The sequence below is a fragment of the Empidonax traillii genome, unplaced genomic scaffold, assembly GCF_003031625.1.
Source record: "Empidonax traillii isolate 1590-97213 ecotype Southwest subspecies unplaced genomic scaffold, ASM303162v1 scaffold665:size397641, whole genome shotgun sequence".
Taxonomy (NCBI): domain Eukaryota; kingdom Metazoa; phylum Chordata; class Aves; order Passeriformes; family Tyrannidae; genus Empidonax; species Empidonax traillii.
The window spans coordinates 179,507-193,059 of NW_020955858.1; the positions used below are offsets into that span (position 1 = coordinate 179,507).

The 13,553-nt window shown below is 42.4% G+C and overlaps 1 protein-coding gene across 5 annotated transcripts in view; it reads right to left on the reverse strand.

The window, feature by feature from the left end:
- PAK1 (p21 (RAC1) activated kinase 1) overlaps positions 1 to 13,553 on the reverse strand; it is a 71,387-nt gene that overhangs the window by 38,484 nt on the left and 19,350 nt on the right. Inside the window, exon 1 of one of the 5 annotated variants that reach the window (XM_027899410.1) lies at positions 5,672 to 5,750. The exons of the other annotated variants lie outside the window; for them this stretch is intronic. The gene's annotated coding sequence lies outside the window, so the exon portion shown is untranslated. Of the gene's footprint in view, positions 1 to 5,671; positions 5,751 to 13,553 lie in introns of those variants that run through there. 5 annotated transcript variants of the gene reach the window in all.

Below are 13,553 nucleotides of genomic sequence, written 5' to 3' on the forward strand. Positions count from 1 at the left end.
CCAAAGCCTCCTTAGTGTTCAGGCACTCAAAGCAATTCTCATTTCAGCACCCACCTCTGGTTACCTGACCACGTTCCCTTCTCTTACCTATTGTGAATCCAAGGTAAGAGAGTATAAAATGAGATACTTTACATTTTGTAGCTACCACACTATAATTTCACCTCTCACCTTTACAGTAACAGATCTCCTTCCTTAAAAAATCAAGATACAAACAGGACAGTCAAGTTTTCTGAAACCACCTCAGGGGTGGTCCCTAAGCATACCCAGGAGAAATGCTTGGGGGCTGCGCTTCCCAAAACAATTCTGTGCCCTCCACTTTGTGGTATTCACACCTGCCTCATGGAAGCGCTGCATTCCTTTTTACTGACACTAACATTTGTACACACATCGTGGCACAACGCCCTACCTTCCCCCTTTCCTGTTCTTACACGCCTTGCAGAGGGATGCACTGCAGAGAAATACACTTGCTGTGGGAAAGGAACAAAGCGTGACCTAGTGGCTTAAGTGAACTGTCTTCTTTGCAAGCATGGTTTCTTTCACTTTTCTTTCCAATTGTTTCCTTTGACCCGAGTTTTCACAGAATCACAGAAAAGGCTTGGGTTGGAAGGGACCTTAAAAATCCTCTAATTCCAACTCCCCTGCCATGGGCAGCAATTCCACCCACTAGATCAGGTTGCTCAGGGCCCCATCCAACCTTTTCCTGCACTCCTGGTTATTCTTGTACTGCTGATATTTACAGGTGCTGATTCACAGCCTTCCAAGATATGCACGTTTGGCTGCTTTTATTTTTAAGAAAAGTCTCTTCAGGCTGGAAATAACTCTTCTGTGAATACTCTTCAATGTGCATCTAGTTTTATCCAAGGAGCTCAAATATTCTACTTTGACAAAAGCCTCAAAGTTTTATCAGTCCCTGTTTTCTATTAAAATATTATAAAACAGACATCTAAACTTGTGGCCTGCTGCTTTGTAAGGTCCCTTTTAGCTTTAAAAATAGAAGCTGGATTTGAGCCTAATATATATTCTTTAAACATCCAACATGGTTTGAATTTACATACCCACAGGTGAAACTTCCCCTGAGGGTTTCATTTCTTAAAGACAATTTAAAAACTGAAAAAAGAAAAAAAAGCTTTATTTCTGACAAAGCTGAACTAATATCTTAAATAGAAGTGCTCAGATCCCAAACCATGACTTTTTGAAATGGGCTCTCAAAAAGCAGCCCTGAGCAATTAAGCCCACAATTCTGTCACTTTAGTATCTTATGCTAAGATACTAAAAAGCTGTCTCAGCAGACAGCTTCCATCTTAGATCTAGATGATGCATTGTCTCCAACCTGTGCTCCATTGGCTCCCAACCTTTTCTTCCCCATGGAGCATCTGCAGTCTAGGTATTTCCCTGGAGATTCGTTAACTGCTCCTTCCTCAAAGGCCGAGATTATTGGCATTTTTCTCAGACTGCATTTCTAAGCACTCTAAAGACCTGTCAGGACAGAGAAATAAATAAATACAGAAAAATAACAATTCATCATTCTCTCTGTCAAAACATCGCAGGTAAAGAGAAGACCTAAAGTTTTGGCTAACATCTTTAATTTTCCATCCTGCATGCCTGTAAATCATTTACATAGCATTTCACACCCTCTTTTAATGCCAGTATCCTGAGGGAGAGGGTGGATTAGAATATTGGTATCTCTAATTTAGGAGGTAATTAGACCAACAACAACAAACCAGAGCTGTACATATGCTCAAAACAATCTAGTTAGAATTCTATTTTAATTAAAAATCAGTCAAATAATCCTATTATGCTAAGGATTGCTTTAGGTGTGGTTCCAATTCAGCACATCTTTTTTTAATATTTTACTTCCACACACAGAAAGTGATTGAAAAAACACTGCAAACTACCAGAATGGTCCTTTCTGTACAGCAAGTTCCTCTCCCAGTTAGAAAGCTTGGGAAGATACAGAAATAAATGTTCCAATGTCAGTCATCCACTTAAATTAAGCCACTTAGTAAAAGAAACAAACAAAAAAAACCCTGATAAAATAAAAGCAGCATACATCTCAGGCCAGAGTGTCCAGCAGGTGGAGAAAGGTGATTCTCCCACTCTGCTCCACTATGGTGAGACCCAACCTGGAGTGCTGCATCCAGCTCTAGGGTCCTCATCATAAGAAGGGCTTGGACCTGCTGGAGTGAGTCCAGAGGAGATCACAAAGATGCTCAGAGGGCTGGAGCACCTCTGCTATGGAGGCAAGCTGAGGCAGTTGTGTTTGTTCAGCCTGCAGAAGAAAAGACTCCGGGGTGGCCTTAGAGCCCCTTCCAGTACCTAAAGGGGTACAAGAGAGCTGGAGAGGGACTTTTGACAAGGGCATGGAGTGACAGGACAAGGGGGAATGACCCTAAGCTGAAGGAGAGCAAGTTTAGACTAGATATTGGGAAGAAATCCTGTCCTATGAGGGTGCTGAGGCACTGAAACAGGCTGCCCAAGAAGCTGTGGATACCCCATCCTTTTAAGTGTTCAAGGGCAGGGTAGATGGGGCTTTGAGTAACCTGATCAAGTGTAAGGCAGTCTCCATGACAGGCGGTTGAAATTAGATGATCTTTAGGGTCCCTTCCAACACAAACCATTCTAGGATTCTATGAAATCCAGTATTCCCACTCTTGACCCCACTACTTGCAAACATGACATCAGAGGGCACCTCTTATTTCCTCCTATTTCCCCCTTTTGCCTCCTTTGTTAAAAAGTAACACACAGCTCTTCTTAAACTGCACAATTTACATGGCTTTGCTTTTAAACACAGAGAAAAGAAATATTTAAAACATAGTCTTTCATTTCTGGTTTTGCTCTTACATGGTCTGTGGGACCCTGCTGCATAACAAGCATTTTATTCATAGGAAACAGAAGCAGCCCAGCTGCCAGAGCCAATTACCTGCCTGTATGACTGAAATGGGGAAGTTTGGAGAAGGTCTGTAGCACAGAAGAGAGTGTGGATGTATAAACCTGTATATTTACACACATGTGTGTGTGCGCACATGTGTGTATATAATTTGCACCACCCAAGTTACTCGCTTATTTTGTTTACTCCCAAGTGGTCTGTATCATATGATCATTTATAAACATAATTATCCTCAAGTGATATAAAGTCCTAAGAAGAAAAAAAAGTTGTAGAAAGTTATAAAGTATAACAGATAGCTCTGAATTCATTTAATTTGGTTTTGCACATTGCCCAATTACTTCTGTAAATATCCACACATCATCTTGTTTTCTATTAACTGCAATCTATATAACATTATAAAATAAATAAACCAATTCCCCAGGGGCATATAAACAAGATTGTTGCCCAAATCCATGTTGACCTCACGCACACAGGTTATTCAACCACTACCACTCACTATACTGAAATATACTTGGGGATTAAACAAGAAAAGAAAACGAAGATACTTCTTGAGCCCATTTCCTCTTCCAAGGCACTTGTGGGAGGGAAGGCTGGATAGCTCAGAAAAGGCTAACCTCACAATTTCCCCTCAGGCTTGTGCTGAAGAAAGAAGATATTCAAGGTCTTGCAGTTCCAGAAATAGAAATCCTCCTCTACAGACATTTTATTCTACCAGGTCAACACAAAGAACACAGTGGTGGGTCCCCAGACATCATCTTCACCACTCCTTATCCTGCTGAGCCTTCCAGTCTGACAAACTAAAACTACCAATGCCTCTGGCTTATTGGGAGGTGCAGAAGACGCCAACAGACAAAAGTAACGAAGTTCCTGAACCACTTGGACTATTATTTATTTTTTCACATTATTTATTTTCCACATTATTTATTTTTAGCATTTGAGTGTAGAAGTTGAAGGAACTGGTGGGTAGAAACAGATTTTTTATCATCCTGGTGTTCCTTACTAAGACTAAACTTCAGCTGTGAAGCTCTCTTGCCTCCACTGCTGCCTGCATCCCTCAAATATCCCTGGGAGACAAGGCGGGATGGTTGAATGTGGTGAATGTGCCCATGATTATGAAGAACTGGGAAGATTTTCCTTATTACAGGTTTTCCATAGCCTTGAGGAAGTCTGCCTGAGGAGACAAAAGCTCCCTTCTTGCTGCTTGGACAGAGGGGTGGACCCAGAATGTGTAGAAGTGGTGGGTGAGTGACCCTTACACTCCAGAAGAAAATCACTACCAAAGCAGCAAGGTCTTGGTCGAACCTGCCAAATTTTTACAGGACAGAGTCAGAAAGCCAAAACAACCAGCCATCCAACACCAAGCCATGCCACAGTCCTGCAGGATCAGGATCACTGCTGAGCTACAGCTTGGTGGTCGCCAGGGCTGTCCAAACCCCATCTCACCTACACACACAAACCCAGTGCAGAATATTGCAGCATGAGGCCACAGGACCCCATGGCAAGAGCACCTCTGAAGACAGACTCAGGCAGCCATATGAGTAGGACCAAAGAGGCAATATCTGGTTCTCTGTATCATTAGTGCTTGCGCTAATTACGATAGCCAACCGTAGCAGTCACTCTGATGGGGGGCTGAACAACAGCGACAGAGCTGTCAACTACATTCAAAGAACCAGATCCTTAGGAGTTCATCATTTTGGGGCCAGAACAGAATCCATACAGCAAGATGCACAGGATTGCAGCTTTTTTTAGAGCAGAAAGCTTGAGAGAGTAAGTACAGCTGACGCAGACATTAAAAAACTTAGCGCGTCTTCCTGTTTCTCAGGGGGATTTAAACAGCAGGTGAGTGGGGCTGGTCTGTGGGACATGACCCTTTTTTATTTCAGCTATTTAGATGCAAATTGTTCCCCCTCCCTCCCCCTCTCAACACCATCTGTTAGCCCAGAGGTTTAGACTGTGCCTTGGATGTAGGTTTTGGGGGAGGGGGATATAGATAAAGCATCGAGAGAATTTCAGCTGATGCCCCTGTTTCCTCTGGGGCACAGTTTTGGAGAGAAAAAAAAAACAAACACTTTGCCATATTATTAACTAAAAATAGGATTTTTCTCTCATTCTATTGCACTTTTGTTACCAACCCCATGGATTTCCTACCCTAGAAAGCATTCCTTGACCAGCTTTTGGCCAACAAGCCACATTATATAGGGACATTTATAGCAGGTTGCTACAGTGTTAGCAAAGGGCATGAGCTGGTACTGCAGTAAGTATCAGAGATTCAAGGAATTGAAGTCCTAAATAATAATAAAGTCCTTCACTACAAGGCAGAGTATTTAATGTTCTTTTAGTGCTAGTGAAGCTACCTCATCTCTGTCTGACTTTCCCAAGTGAACAGCAATGTACTTTCATGAACAAGCAGGAAGATTTGATTCATTAAAAACTCCACCCAGGGCTCTGGAATCTTCATAAAGGCAAGATTATGGGTGACAGCACAGAGTGCACTTTCAGGAAGCTTGAAGATGACACAGTATTGGGAGCAGTGGCTGACAGACCAGATGGGTGTGCTGCCACTCAGAGGGATATGGTCACAGTGGAGAAATGGGCCAACACCAACCTTGTGAAGTTCAACAAAGGAAAATGCAAAATCCTGCAAACATACTGGTGAGAGTCCAGCAAAGGTACTACAGGGATGATTAAGGGACTGGAATATCTGGCATGTGAGGAGAGGCTGAAAGAGCTCTTCAGCAGGCAGAAGAAAAAGTTCAGAGGGATCTTATCAATGAGCATAAATACCTGATGGAGGTGTAAAGAAGATGCAACCAGGCTCCTCTTGGTTGTATGCAGCAACAGGACAAGAGTCAATGGGCACAAACTGAAATACAGGAGAATCCATTTAAAGTGTAAGATTAACAAACCCCACAACAAAGACACTTTTCTTCAGTGTGGGAGGGGTGGGGATGGACACAAAACCACAGAACAAGCTGCCCAGAAATATAATGGAGTTGCCATCCTTGGGGATGTTCAAAACCCCACTAGACATGACCCTGAGCAAACTGTTACAGCTGCCACCACTTTAAGTAGGGGTTGGACTCGACTACCCACAGAGGTTCCTACCAACCTCACCAATTCTGCAATTACAAGCTACACAAAGTGAAAGTGAGGCTTTAAAGGAAAGAGATACATAAAATCATTCAAAATACTTGTCTGAAGCAAGAGTTTTTACTCCTTGGCATCCAAGGCCCCAGTTCAGTGATGAAGACAAATTAAAAGAGGTGGTGACAACCTTGAGCAGAAAGTCAGCAGAAGAGTTGGGATCAGTACTGCAACACCCTCTTTATGAATTTTCATGTGTAGAGTACAGTCCTGGTACTTGGGATATGCAAGCTCTTGTCCCAGATCTCACACAGACCTCATTTGTGACCTTGGAGGCACAAAAGGGGGAGAAAGTGCAAGTACTTCTTGTCTGCTCTGCCCTCCTCCAATCAGTCAATCACCTCTTTAAAGGAAAGGCAATTCAGGTAGTTATAGAGCACACAGCATGAAAAAAATCCCTTCCAGGTGCTTCCGCTTCTTGAGTTAGCACAAGAAACACATTCCCATTAAAAAAACAAAAAAAACAAACAAACAAAACAACAACAACAACAAAACACACACACACCCCAAACAGAGAACTGTGTACGCAATCCTGATGGCAAACGCAATGGCAGAAGGTAAAGGGGGCATGGAGGAATGCAAAAACCCTTCTTCCCCCTTAGAGTCCAGATGATGGGACAGGAGAGCTCTCCTGAGCTTGAAATATGAATAGGCAGAGACCATCCGAGGGGAAGTGGGTGTTGTGGGGCATCTCCCTCCCCCTCCAGGCTGCACTGTGATCTGAGAAATGCTCAGAAGGAAGGAAATACTGTGTGGGCTTCAGCACCTCAGCTGCAGCTGAGCAAGTTCTTAGGCTACCTGGTACAACATGCAATGCTGACACCAAGATGGGCTGCCAAACTTTAATGGTGGTGCTCCACTGAGGTGAAGGAGCTCTAATTTCAGCTGAGAAAGCCTCCTCACAGACAAGGTTTGTACAGCAACATTTTCTGAAGGGGATTGGCGCATTTTTCTTTTTTTACTCTTGAGATATTGTTTGGTTTCTCAAGTGTTACCAAAACAAATACAACATCTTCCCTCTTTCTTGCACAGACAAAAGAGGCCAGAACAATGTATGATCTCAACTACTTGGTGACAGTCAGGAACTCCAAGTACCTAATTTCAAACTATTAACTTTTAAAATGCATTAAATTCAGTATTACTGGAAAACAATATACTGACAAAAGTTGCAGGCATTTCACAGAAACATTTTCCTACCCAAAAAAAAAAAAAAAAAGTTATCTGAGAAAACAGTATTTCAATAAATTTGTGCTGATATTTTGAAAGAACTTAAAGTTTTCACTTTAAAATAAAAGGGGTAATATTTTCTCCATTTATGAAAAGCAGAGTTTTCAGAAAATCAGTGTTTCTCCTACAGATTGAGAGTCGTCTTCATCCACTGCTCTAAATCACCAGCTAATTCTGTTTCCAGATCTCTGGCATTTCACCAGCATTACTGAGAATCTGAAGAACAGCTACTGGAAATGCTTTTAGTTAACCAACTTCTTGTTCAAAAATCTAAGCACATGTATAAATTCTAAGGGCTAAAATCCTGCAGTTTGATCTCTAATACAAGATACAGGCACCAAGTCTCAGTCTACTTGACTTTAAAAAGACAGAAAGGTCATCTGTGATAGCTAAGGGGTACTTGGCCCTAATGCCAGCAAGCCACCCCCTGAAACAGTGGGAGTTTGGCCCGAATTAGGATTTCAGGATTTATCCCATAATGCCCTGTAACACTTCCCACACAGTAATACCTGACAGCTTCTGAAAATTCGCAAAATGTGACGGACAAGCTGACACCATCACAGATGAGGTTTCCAAGGGTGTATTTTGTAACAACTGAATCTAAGCAATACCTGTCCGCATATGCACATATTCTTGCAATTCCAAGGGGGTTTAGCATGCTGCTTTCCAAAGCACAGCAGCTAAAAACACCTCTCCTAAGGCTACTCAGTGCCAAACAAACCTGACTTTTAAAAGCAAAGAGCCCACACAGCAGTTACATCCAGGACATCGCTTCACTTGTGCGATAATCCCCCACCCTTGGTTCCCTGCTGTTACTCGTGATTACATAGGTACAAGCCAGATGCTTCTCTAGAACCTCCTTCCAGCACCACCTAAATCCTCATCTTTTCCCACAGATTCCTCCAGAACTGCCCTAAAATAACTACTGTCACCCCCAGCATGACCTGTGACAAGGTGGACAGGTTTACAGCCAGGAAGCACCGAGGTCCAAGAGGCCAATCGCTGCCCACACAGTGTCTTTGAGCCCAAATCTAATGGCATGAATGCTCAGGAAACCAGTATATTACTGGTTGATGATCTGTCCCATCCCTCTTCTACACTCTTAACAGGTAGATACTGACCAGATAAGTATATGCTAGAGCTGAGCATTTTTCCTGGGGGAAACATGTCTATGAGCCCTTTTCAACCCAATGTGACCTTTATCCTGTGGGGAGCCAAGCAACAACCAGTTCATGTATTCCGTGAGTTAAAGGCTTCATACAGTATTGTTGCTCTGAAGGGGGGGGCCTGAATCCTGCCCAAACTGAAGTCACTGCTATCACAAACAGCATAGGGTCTTGTGGCATCTAACACTTAAAAAGATCCTTTATCCCTGGAGGCACCAGGAGCTTTCACACAACAGGATCAACACCTACAGTGCAAGTCAGACAGCAGCCCTGTAAATAATCAGTGCAGCAACTGGGATACAATAGGTAAGAGGTAGAGCATCTTCAGCTATCACAGCAGGTCTCTGACAACCAAAAGAAAATAACCCAAACAAATTAAAAAAAAAAAAAAGTTTAAAAGATATTCAAGGACAATGGGGCTTTCAAGGATTGAAACATGACTCATTTTAGAACAAGACTACAACTAAGCAGACGCTGCTGAAGAGACAAGACAGGTTCCACTTTAAAAGCAGCATTCCGTTATCAAATGACAAAAGTCTTCCACTGATTAGTTGGTATGCTTGCCTTTTGCCCTGAAACTAGTCATTTTTAAGAGGATCCAAATGCAGGAGAAGGAAAGAAGCCTGACAGAAGGAGGGGGAAAGGAAAAAAAAAAAAAAAGAAAAAAAAATTCCATAGTTGTCATGTTTATGACTTACATTCCCTAGACAGGAAATCTTTAGAGCAAGGAAAAGCCTGTTTGCTCTTCACTTCACAAACCCTTGATATCACAATCACATTTTTAAAATATTGCTTTCTTGAATGATGCAAATTAAAAGCCGTAAGTAATTCTGATATACTATTGAAAACCACACACCAGCACAAAATAGCATTTTATCGCATGCAAGTCCATTAAACTATTATTTACAGTGCAATAAACAGCATCCAGACAGATACCACTGTCACTGCTCAGCAGAAAACCTAGAAAATTCCTTGTCCCTGGCCCCTGGGGTTTGAGTGAGAGAAGTTGAACTGCTCCTGCTTGGAGCAGGGTTTTGTCCTACAGAAATACCTCAATATCTCAGCTAACACAGCAACTGTCCTGTAATTATCACATAAACTTTATAGTCAATTACATAAAAGAGACCTTTCACTTCAAAAGTAATTTTTAAGGCAAAAGCAGAGGAAAGCTTTTCAAACGATGACTGTGAAAGGACAAAGAGAGGAGATGGTGCATTTATTTGGGTCAGTAAGGCACTCATTGAGACAACTGTGGCTGAGGATGGTCATGGGGCACCAGAGTTCACAGGCCACACCAAAAGTGCTTTTATTTTCATAGAGGTAATGCAGTTGTCAACCTCCCAGAAAGAGCCCCAAACTAGAAGGCAGTCTGACAAGCCAGAATAAGACACCCAGCTAGCTCCACAGTCTAGACAAAAATTTGCTTCTCTGAAGGTTTTTTATTTTCCGTTCCTCTTCCAGAGCTAAAATTGGAATGGTATCAGTTGCCCTTTCCCAAATGGAAAGCCCTCTGACAGCAAACCAGATTTTGAAGCTTTCTAGCAACTACACAGGCCAAGCCATCAGAGCTTGCTGCTTATGTGTCTGTGTTCAGGGCATCCGCAGGGTAGTCCTGGGATCAGAGCGGAGCTACAGTTGGATGTTGTCCAGAAGTATTTTAGGAGAACAGAATCAAATTGCTACACAAACGTAATTGCCAAGTTTCAGTCTAATGTTTCAGCAATTTGCTTGACTTGTTTAATTTCAGAGGGCAGACTGGTAAAGTAATATTTTGGTTTTATTAATATGTCCAAGTTCCCTAACAGTGTTCATATCTTTAGTAAGGGACAGGATTCCTTCAAGTTCTGCTTTTGATAACAGAAAGCATGACAAATTTTTCATGCAGCCTGGAAAAAATTTTTGGATAGACTGAGTCTAACTAAGGCAGTCAGTGAGAAAGACGAAAAGCAGTATTCTTAAATGATCTACACTTCCCAAAACCTACAAATCTGGAGCAGAGACTGTTTGGTCCTTTGCCTTCTCTTCAGGAATCCATTCAGAAAGCTGGCTTTCAAGACATTTGTTGAGTACCTAGTCACTGCACTGCCTGATGCTTTCAATCTTTCAGACCACACAGAGTTAAATTATTTAAGAAACAAGATTTCCCCGCCTCCTACCCCACAGAATTTAAGAGTTCAAATTCTGACCCCTTCTGAAAAGGCTGCCCAACATTACCATGTTTCTATGTTCCCGCCACCAACTCTCTGCCCACCCAGCTCTTGCCCAGGGTTCCTCTCTCCATTTCCAAGCCTTGCAGGCATCTCACAGCATCCCAGACAATATACTGAGATGATTCTGAGTGCTTCAATATCCATTCAGATCACCTGTTGAACCCCCAAGGCACTGACTGTCAGAAAATGCACAGAGTGAAGAGTCAGAGTCTATGATTTCCTCTTCATGATTTCTTTTAAAAAAGACATTTTCGTCCCAGTTCCCACAGAATTGCAGTGTCGCTTAAAGAAGACTTTGCTCACAGAGCTACAAGAGAATTTAAGTTTCAGAGTAAAGTTGAGCTATCAAAAACCTAAGTTGTTTATGCATCTTGTTTCTACCACAGTAAAATATTGTTTATTAGACTCTGCACATGTGAACTGTGCGTCTTGAAGATCACAGAGCAAACAAATTAATAAAGTTTTAATCTAGAAAGTGAGAAGATAAGAGATTTAATTAAAGAGACTATAGACCTCTCAACCAATTAAGAATCAAGCTCAATCTTCATAAGCCTATCATTTGGATTATTAATTTTTTTAACATGAAAAGACTGTATCCCAACACTGAGCTTCAAGCCTAAGAGTGTTTTGATCTGAAGATGATTGACCATAGCAAAACAACAAGTAAAGAGTGTGAAAAAAGGCCTGAGATTTATTTAGCATGCATATGATTTCAAGCATCAGCTTGATAACCAGGCTAAACATCCACAGGCTCTGCAAGTCCCAGACTACAGTCACCTGGAGGCACCAAAAATCCATTTTTTCTCTCTAGCTCTCTGAAGTTCTCTCCCTTCTTGAATCCTTGGAGAAAGGCATTATTTCTGCTCTATTCCACTTCGCATGGGATTTCCTGTAAGTAGAAATTCCCCCTTTCCCCTTACTTTTTTGCATGATCCTCACACAGAAAGACAGGTTTTAAAGAGAGCTCGAGGTTGTAAGAACCTTCCTATTCCACAAGTGAGACGAAGTGCTCCAAAGTCACACTCTGTGTGGTGACAGAAATTAGGATTTTATTAATTTCCTCAGAGCCCTGTAGAGTCTATAAAAATCATTTAAGTTTTCACGTCACAAACACCACTGACCTCATCAGCCTCATGGGTTTGGAGTGGTTTCTGAAGAGCGGGTCACACTTCTGCAGGTGAGCTCCAAGCCTTGGGCAAGAACACTGCTGGCCAGAGCTGTGACGATGCAAAAGCAACAGGCATCACTTGAGCAGTGTCTGTCCCACAGGCCAACAGTTACTGCTCACAGATCCCAAGAGAACTCCACCAAAGATACTAGAGGAAATATTTTTGCAGAAATCCACTTGCATGCACAAAGGTGAAGAAAGAAATGGTGCTCCAGCCATTGAGTAGCTCTCAAGCACTACTTTTCTTGCTCTTGTACAAGTAGAGAAATCCACAGCAGCACAGACCTTGGCATAAACATAAGCCACTCATGTACACTCTGGCCTTTCAGGACCTGAATGGTGCCTAAGAGAAATCTGAAGAGAAACTGTTTACAAGGGCATATAGTGATAGGGCAAAAGGGAATTGTTTCAGACTGAAAGAGAGCAGGTTTAGATTTGGTACTAGGAAGAAATTTTTTACTGTGAATATGGTGAGACACTGGAACAGGTTGCTTAGAGAGACTTTGGCTGCTTCACCCCCAGCAATGTTCAAGGCCAGGTAGGATGGGGCTTTGAGGAACCTGCTCTAGTGGAAGATGTCCCTGCCCACGGCAGGGGGGCTGGAACTAGATGATCTTTAAGGTCCTTCCAACACAAACCAGTCTATGATTCTGTGGCACATACCCTGAGCTCCAGGCAGCTTGGCATTGTTAAACCATGACACTGCCCATGCTCCAAACACGCCCCTAATGGTAGAGAAGACTGAGCTACAAAGACAAGCACAGACCCAGGTGACAGAGATTTCAACACGATAGCATGATTTCAATAGACGCTCAAGCACAGCCCCAGTTTCCTCTAAAAATGAGGGGCTTCAGTGAGATTATTTCATGTGGTTAAAGCTATTCAAAGCCCTGGGTCACAATCCAGCTGATTCCAAGAATCTGTACACAGGTTGCTTACCCAGAAATTAACCTACTGCCTCGGAAAGCGTTGCTTAATTTAGAAGAGTGATTACTTACAGCACCTGCTGCTAGCCTCACAGCCTTTGATATGCCAGCTTCTCCAAAATTAATGCTAAGTCTTCTAAAACTATTTACATAAGTAATTAAGGAAAGAACTAAAAAAACAGTGCTAAATGTATAACATAACAATCAGCTGGGTTATCAGCACCAATTGAAACTGTAATTTCCAAAGTAAATAGTGTGACTTAAGGCAGTTAGAGCTGAAGCTGCACAGTCAGTCCTTGTGGCAGACTCCCTTCCTCAGCCAGGCATAAACAGAAAATACACTGCACAGGAGACACATCAAATTGTGTACATGTATGACACCACCGCCTCAGAAGAAGCATCACACAGCAGGAGAACCTTTGCAAAAGAGGTGTCCTGGCTTTAAAGCCACATTACCTGAAGGCTTTAAATTGAAAGCCAAGCCCAGAGTAGGCTTGTCATGCAAGTGTAGAACCTCTTGCAGTAACTGAGCGCTGAGGTCAGCAGGCAATGAAGAGAGGAAAAGAAGTTAAGAAAGAAGGACAGTATAGTCCAGCAAAGGACCATGAAGATGCTGAAGGGACTGGAGCATCTCTTCTATGATGAAAGGTTGACAGAGCTGGGACTGTTAAGCTGAGAGAAGGCTCAGGGGGATCTCATCAGTGTATATAAATATCTTCAGGGAGGGTGCAAAGTGGATAGAGCCAGTGGTGTCCAGTGATAGGACCAGCGGCCATGGGCACAAACTGAAACACAGGAGGGTCCCTCTGAACATCAGGAAACAGT